The sequence below is a fragment of the Miniopterus schreibersii genome (assembly GCF_964146895.1).
Source record: "Miniopterus schreibersii genome assembly, chromosome: 2".
Classification (NCBI taxonomy): Eukaryota; Metazoa; Chordata; class Mammalia; order Chiroptera; family Miniopteridae; genus Miniopterus; species Miniopterus schreibersii.
Genome location: NC_138102.1, coordinates 181,089,319 through 181,097,505, shown reverse-complemented (window position 1 = coordinate 181,097,505; position 8,187 = coordinate 181,089,319).

Here is an 8,187-nt window from a genome sequence, read left to right as displayed (position 1 = left end):
GGGGGCTGCCGCCCGGGGCCCCCGCGGCCGGGGAGGGGCTCGCGGTCCAGCTCCGCCAGTGCCCCCAGAGGTGGCCGCCGGAGTCTGGGCTCTGCCTCCCCTCCTCGGAACCGGGGGTCCTCCAGCGGGTGGCCTTGGGCAAGCCAATGGCCCCTCATAACCCCGGTGCCGAGGTGGAGTCCTGCCTGCCACTGGTGGCATGAGCCTAGCAGGTTGGAAGCGCCCGGTGCATGGTGACCCACTGCTATTGTCATCCTGGGGGTCTGAAGCCTCCTCCTTGGGCTTAATGGGGTGAGAACAGCTGGAGCCTCACACACACACACACACACACACACACACACACACACACAGCCTCATGTTTATTTAAATAGCCACCCTGTCCCAACCTGACCTGTTGGAGGGGGACAGTGGTATCTGAGGACTCCTAGGTTGGAGTCAGGTTGACCTCGCTAATGTTTCCCTCTTCTTGGTATGACAAGATGTAAAACTGGAGCACAGGCCAGAAGACACTCCAGGAGGCTGGGGGTTGTTGGCGGGAAAGCTGGGAGGCAGGAAGGGAAGGGTGAAGGGCCACAGGTGGGCAGGAGTCCTCCCAGTGCTGTGTGGCCTGAGAGGGTCAGCCACCCTCTCTGGGCCTTGGTCTCTGCAACTGTAGGAGTGGACCACCTGAGCCAAGGGGCCTTACCACACCCCTTTTCCCTTTTCCCCCTCGGGACCTTAATCTCTCCCTAAATTCCTGGCCTCCCACCCCATCCTCTCTACTCATGACCCTGCATGGCCCCCTCATCATGACTTCCGGGACAAGGCAGTCCTTGGAGACTCAAACTGTGTTCCAACCACCAGCAGCATCTGCTTCACCTGCTGGGAACACAGAATCCCAGGCCCCACCTCAGACCTACTTAATCAGAATCTCTGGTTAAACAAGATCCCTGGGTGATTCATGTGCATATGAAAGCTCGAGAGGCACTGATCTAAACAACACTACCAGGGAGGTACTGTTATTATTCCCATTTTACACTGGGGAAACTGAGGCATGAAGAGGTTAAATAGTTTGCTTAAGGTCACACAGACACTAAATAGTAGAGCATAGTTTGACTTCAGGGCTCATGCAATTAACTCATTACATTACACTGTGGGTTTTCATGAGAGGTGCTGAGCTCCCTGTCATGAGAAGTGGGGGAGCAGGGGGTGAGGGCCCATTTGTCAGGGATGCTGCAGTGGGGACTCCTGCGCTGGCACGGAGGCTGGGATAACAATAGCAATCAGGTAGTGAGTATCTACAGGGTGTCAGCCCAGGTCAGACACGTTAGTCAGGTTCTCTCCATTCAGCCTCAGCAGGCTCCCTGTGAGCAGGCTTCAAATCCTTATCTTGCAGGTGATGGTCATTGAGGCCTCAGGAGGTGAGGTGGGTGGTCCAGGTCCCTCTGGGAGGAGGAGCCAGGCACTCAGCCTGGGTGACAGGTTGTGAATGGGCTGCTCTGTTCCCTGCACCCCCCTTCCCCTCCCAGATGTCTCCCCTCCAGCTGGTGCCCAGAGAAGGCGGTGGCTATTTAAATACCTCAGGTGTGGCTATAGTTCTCTCTGCCCAACCAGCTGGCATCTCCTTCTCAGCGCCCACCTCCTCCCCAAGCCAGGGAAAAGCACGTGCATTTGCCATTTGGTGAAACATCTGTCCTGAGAAGCGATTCCAACTGCCAGTGGGGGCTGAAGTAAGGCTCCTCTTCCCTCTGATTCTCCAAGGCGGGCCACGGGGAACTGGCCAAGGCAAGGGGAGGTCTGAGGAGCGATCACTACATCAGTGGAGGAGAAAGAAGTCTGGCCAAATGACTCCTGGGTCAAGATCTTGTCATCGCCACAGTGGCCTTGAGCCTGCCATGTCCCCTGTCTGGGCCTCAGCTTTCCCATCTGTTAATGGGGATAATTAAGACAGAAGTATTGCTGACTGGTTACTTGGCCTTCTTTGTATCTAGTCTTTCCTATGAAGTTGACACTCCCTATGTCTTAAGACAGGGAGCTCATTTCCCCTGTTTTACAGATGAGGAAACTGAAACTCAGACTTGTCTCTTGCTTCCCCAGATCCCATGGATCTCCTCTCCCCAAAGTTCAACCACTCTGTCCTCAGTAATCAGCCCTGCCTTTTTCATATCTAGCCCATCTCCAAGGTGGAGCATTTTTTGAACACCCCTCCACCCCCCATCCCCCACCACCCCACCGTTGGAGAAGAGGGAAAATCCTACTCATTAAAAACCCTTGGCTGTAGCCCATGCCAGCACACTGGCCACCTGCACCATCAGACACTTTCCTGGTGCCAGGTGGTTCCAGGCAAGTCCCTAACCCGTCAGCTCCTCACTTTCCTGACACTTAAAATGTGTCTGCTGTAAAAACGGGATTGAAGGGAAGCCAGGAGGGAAATTTCCTTCAGCTCAAAGGCACGGATTCTTTTTTTTTGTCATTAGCAAAGCAAAACGTATGTTCAAAGTCAGACTTATGGAGCAGAGAATGGGGGAGTTGTTTAACTATAAAAACCCAGAGAAGCATACGTAATCTTTTTTCCTTCCTGGTCGTAGCCCTTTGGTGTATTTCCCCACTGTATCAAATATCCTGTCAACTGCCTCCAATTGTGTGGAAGGGAAGTGTGGATGTAACGTAAAAATCACCATCCTGAGGACACGCTACCACTTAATCGGTGTCTCTCTCGCTGGGCAGGGCCCTGGAGGGAAGGTGGAGGTATGGGCTGGGGCTCCTGGGGCTCCCTTCGGGTCCCTAGGGGCCACTATAGGTTCTTCTGGCCTGGGCGAGTGGACGCTCCCCGGTGGAAGGAATGAACTCTTCCCACGCAGCCCCGAGGTCTGGCCTGGGAGGCGCAGACGAGCCCATTCTGTAACTGAATCCAGCTTTTCTCTTTCTGCCCCAGGTGGTCGTGAAGCTCTTTCCCCAATCAATACCTTTTGAGTGACATGAGGCAGGGCCACTGCAGGCCCCATTTTTGCAGAGCGGCAAGATCAAGGATCCAAAACCTCTTCTCCACTTTCAGTTCCAAACACATTTGTTGAAGACCAGCTGTGTGCCTGGCTCCTCGCAGGTTTAGCTTAGAGGCAGCCTCGAGGAACCCTTGAGACGCTGTGGGAGGTAGGTGCTTGTGCATGTGTTGGACGGAGCACAGTGGAGAGAGTCTTACCCTGGGTTGGGGGGAGCGATGAGGGAGGATTTCAGTTAGTAAAGCTTCAGAGATGCCCGTGTGGGTTTTGAAGGATGATTAGGAGCTTGCTTGCCTCAGGGACAAAACCTGGGGGAAGAGAGTAGAGTTCCAAGTGAAAGGAATTACACGCACAACTGTGCAGATATATGATACGATCCACTCTCCCAGTGCGTTTTCTTAGATCCTCACCTGAGGATATGCTTCTGTTGATTTTTTTCAAAAAATGTCTTTATTGATTTTTAAAGAGAGAGGAAGATCGATGTGAGAGAGAAACATCCATTGGTTGCCTCCTGCACGCGCCCCCACCGGGAATCGAACCAGTAACCTAGGTATGTGCCCTGACCAGGAATCAAACCCTCAACCTTTTGCTGCATGGGAGGACGCTCCAACCAACTGAGCCACCCGGCCAGGGCTCCCAGTTCATTTTATTTGTGTAGCTCTTTAAAAGAGGCCAAGGACCAGGGAAAAGGGGGAGGGAGGGGACGTGGAGATAGACGTCAAGGTGGGGAAGACCTTCGTTGGAGTCTCAAGCTCCACCATTTACGCAATTTATTCAACCTCTCCAAGTCACAGTATTCTTATCGAAAACCTGGATATAAACCAAGTCGTGCTGACTTCATAGGGTATTAGGTTAGCTCAGCATCTAAAGCGCTTTGCAAGGAGTAAGCCTCGCGACATCGAAGCCCATGGAAGGCTGGAGAAGAAACGGAAATTTTGTGTCCTTGGAAGGCGATCACTCCCTCGCCGGTTTATTCCCGGAGAAGTGCAAAAAAGACAATTAAAAATAACCTCTGGGCCCGAGGAAGCCTTCTGGGGCGCTGGAAGTGTTTTGTATCTTGATTCGAGTGGTGGTTACGCGGGTTTTATTTAGACGTAAAAATCATCCATCTGTACTCTCAACATGTATGTATTAAGCTACTCCTTAATTAAAAGAAATAGAAAAACGTAACAACCCTAACCACAGCGCCCCCTCCTCTGGCCGCTGGCCACAGGTGTCTACTAGATCCCAAAAGCCACTCTCGGGGCGCGGCGCAGGCCCTGCGCCCTACGCTGGGAGCGGTGCGCTCGGCGCCGGGCTCCGGGCGAGGTTCCCAAGGCAACCGCTTGCCGCTGGCCGCGTCTCCCCAGTGACGAGGCGCCAGCGAAGACCCGGAACGCGGATGCACGAACCGGAGCCGCGGAGCCGGGCTGGAAGAGACGGCGGCTGGCCGAGTGCGGAGGGGAGCGGCTCGGCGCTCGGCGCCCTTGCGCGGGCATTCCGAGGGCATTCGCAGGCACCCCCCCCCCCAGCCCCTCCTGTGGCCACAAACTGCTGCTTGAACACCCCCCTGGGGATTCACTCTCAGCTTTTCAGGTGGGGAGACGAAGGACTTGGCTTGGCTGCCGATATCCCAGGGCGAATCGGGGGCAAAGCCCTCCAGCTGGTACAGCGCAGCCGAGCGGAAGGCACGTGGGGCTGGGTGCTGGTGCCTCCGCTAGTAATTTGCTGTGTGGTCTTCAAAATCCCCTCTCCTGTCTTGGTCTCAGAGATGCGAACAATACCACTCAGAGTAGCTTTTACCAAGTTTGTGAAATAACGTGTAAAAGTGGCTTACAAACTGTGAAGTGTTTTGCACGTGTCAAGGACCATCACCGTGGCCACCCTGTTGCCTTCTTGCCCGCATCACCCCAGCCCCAACTGCAGCCTCATTGTCAACCAGCTGCACAGTGAACCTGGGGCTCAGACTCTCCATGCCCAGAGGTTTCCAGTCTGCAGGTGAGAATTCCCTCCCCCCCACTTTTCAGTTGCCAAGGAATGGGCCCAGGGCAGCTCTCCTGGGCACCAGGGATCCTTTGGTCCCGAGACCATCCACTTAGAGGGGTTCACAGGGACATTACCCCTCCCCCCCACACACACACCCTCCTGTATACCGCTTCCTAATCTGCCACCCTGTGGCTGGATCATAGAGGTTCCCCACTAAGTGAGGATGTCTGGAGACCCAGGATATGACCCCGGACATATGGGTAGTACCACTTAATTCCCTTTGAATGCCACATGCTGGGCATGTCTGGACCGCTGTGTGTTCATGGGCTGAGTCTGTGTATACACTGGAGTGTGTGTATGTGCCAGGCATGCATATGTTGGAGGGTATATGTGCGTGTTTACTTAAGACACATATTTGTGTACGTGTATGTAAATATGTGTGTTTATGGCTGCGTGATGTGCTTGCAGGTCTGTGTTGTGTATCTGTGGCATATGTGTTTACCCCTGCATCTATTTGTATCTTTGATGGTATATATGCACATCTAGGTGGGCATTTGTGAGTTTGTACTTGTGTGCACAGTGGATGTGTAAGATTGTGAGGTCTGATTGTGCATGTGTAGGCACGTGCTGGGGGGCTTGGTTGCAGGACTCTTTTCTCCCATCTCCCTTCAATTGGGTGACCTTCCCCTGGCTGAGGCCACAGGCATGCTCAGGCTAGCTCCTGTCCCCTCTGCAGTCCTGAGGCTGCCCAGGTCTTTAGGTTGCCCAGGTTTTTGGCAGATGTAGGCACCAGGGGCCAGGGTGGGTGGGTGAATCTGGGGCCAGGACTTGTGTGCCATCCTCCCCTCCCCGCAGCAGGAGCAGCAGCGGGAAAGGTTGGCGGAGGGGGGCTATTTTGGGAGCGTCTCCTTAGCAACAGCTGCCACAGGCCGTCTGTGGCAGTTTTCCTATAGGTGCTAAAATATTCCACCCTGGTGACTACTGAGTACTGGGGGGTGGGCGAGGGTGGAAGCGGAGGGTGGGAGAGACCCCTACAGTCCTTTATCCCCAGGGCACAGTCTGCTGGGGTGGATCCTGACCCTCTGGACCCCCCATCGCCTTTCCCTACCTCTGGTCCTCACCCCTCAAGGCTGCTCAGACTTTAGACTCCTGAGACAAGCCAGCTGTGTCCTGGTCTGATTTCTAATCTAAGCAGCTGGGCTGTCTCAGTTTGTCCCATCGGTAGAATAGGCTGGCCGGACTTTAAGGGACCCTCTAGGCCAAAACTCTTTAAACCCTGTGACTCTGGCATTTTGAATAGGCCATTTCCCTTCCCTCCCCAGTTGTCCCACCTTCCTGGCCTCTCTTCTCCAGTCCTCCCAGCCCTTGGCACACGCTCCTAGGGCCCCTGTAGGACCAGAGAGGCCTGACTGGGTTCTTAGAATGAGCCCATTAGCGAGTGCTCTGTTGGCCCGGAATGATCTTTCCCCAGAAACTAGCAGCTGGTTCAAATCCTGGGTCAGACAGGTGCTTACTTCCTGAGTGACCCTGGGCACTCCTTTCTCCATGTCTGGGTTCAGTGTCCTCCCCTGTGAACTAGGGCTAGTCACAGTCTCTGCCTCACAGGCTTGTTGTGAGGCCCAGATGAGAATGAAGAATGAACAGGATGCTTGGCCAAAGAGACAAAGGTTTTACCGTTGATCTCCATCAACCTTCAGAGCAAGTCTCACACTTACAGAGTTGTCCTTGGCCACCCAGGCCACACCACTTGTAACATTAACAACCCTTGCCTCGGTTTCCCATTGGCAACATTTCCTGTATTGCAGAGCTCTGGTAAGGGTGAAAGGACACAGTGACTGTGAAAGCTTAGAATAGTGCTGGGCGATGCTGTGCACTCAGTGAGTGTTTGTCCCCCAACTCCATCCAGGGGGTGCTTCTGTGTTAGATGTTACTCTGAGGCCCAGAGGGGACGAGCAACTTTCCCGGGGTCACCCAGGTTCTGAGAGCCAAGCCTACCCCTATCCCCCCCCAGCCTCTGCACACCTGTCTCACTTCCCTACCCCTGCCTACTAGAAGCTACTAGAACGTGGGATGAACAATGTGCATTCCCCTTTGAGACTTTAATCATCCTCAGGACAGCCCCTTAAAGTGGGTATTATCCTCTCACTTTACATATGAAGAAACCGAGGCCCGGAGAGGAAGAGGAGAGGTGAGCTGCCCAGTCACATAAGTGTTGGATGGTGGAGAAGGGATTCTTTTTCCTGGGGTCCATGATATTTTACCTGCCTGGAACTGCCCTCTTTGCCTCTCCCCACCTACTCCCAGTCTACCCTCGGCCTCCATAAGACCCTCCTTACAGGAGATGAGCAATGGGGGCCAGGCTGCAGCCCCAGGCCTAGCAAGGTGGCCATCACCTTTCTTCTCAACCCCTGTGACATCACAGCCACCAGGCCTCTTCTCTTCTCCCAAAAGTCACTGGCCTCAAGTCCCCACCTCTTCTTTAAACTTGTGCCCAGTGACCTAGTATCAGGAACACATGCTCTGGGTCTACAGAAACCCCTGGCTCTATCTCTCCCTTCTTCCTGCCCCTCCTCCTGCCCCTGCATCCAACACTCTCAGGGCCACTACCCAGCCAGGCCTCTGGCCAGGTGAAGAGACCACAGGTCATTTGCCTTACCTGCAACCTCCTACTCTCAATCCATGGAAAGGTGTGGTAGGTACCAGGCACATGTCTGCAGCTGAACCAGCAGCATTCGGATGGCTTGAGTTCCCCCGTTCATTCACACACCAAGATTTATGCAACAGAACTTCAGTCCTGGCTGCCTGGCTGCGAGGGCACAGCCGGGTAATGAGGGAGACAGGCATGGGAGGGGACATGCACTGTGGAGGTCTGCACAGTGGTGAAGGGAGGACCTAGGAGGGATAGTCACTTATCGAGCATCTACTATGAGCTATGCATTCTTGTGCATCTACCTCACTTGATCTATTCCTGTGAGGAGAGGGACTGTTAGGGCCCCCATTTTACAGACAGGTTAATAAAATACTTGCTCAAGGTCATGCGGTTCCTAAGTGTTTTTGAGCCCAGGTTAGCCTGACTCCAAGCTCACTTAACAAGAACCAAACTTGTGCCCAGTGCTGCATGAATGAATGAGTGGGTGATGAATGGCTTCTGCAGGGGGTGTCAGGAGACCTTCCCAGGGGAGGTAGCATGGAGGCTGGACTTGAAGAACAGCAGAAATTCTCTGGGCAGAGAAGGAAGGAGGGA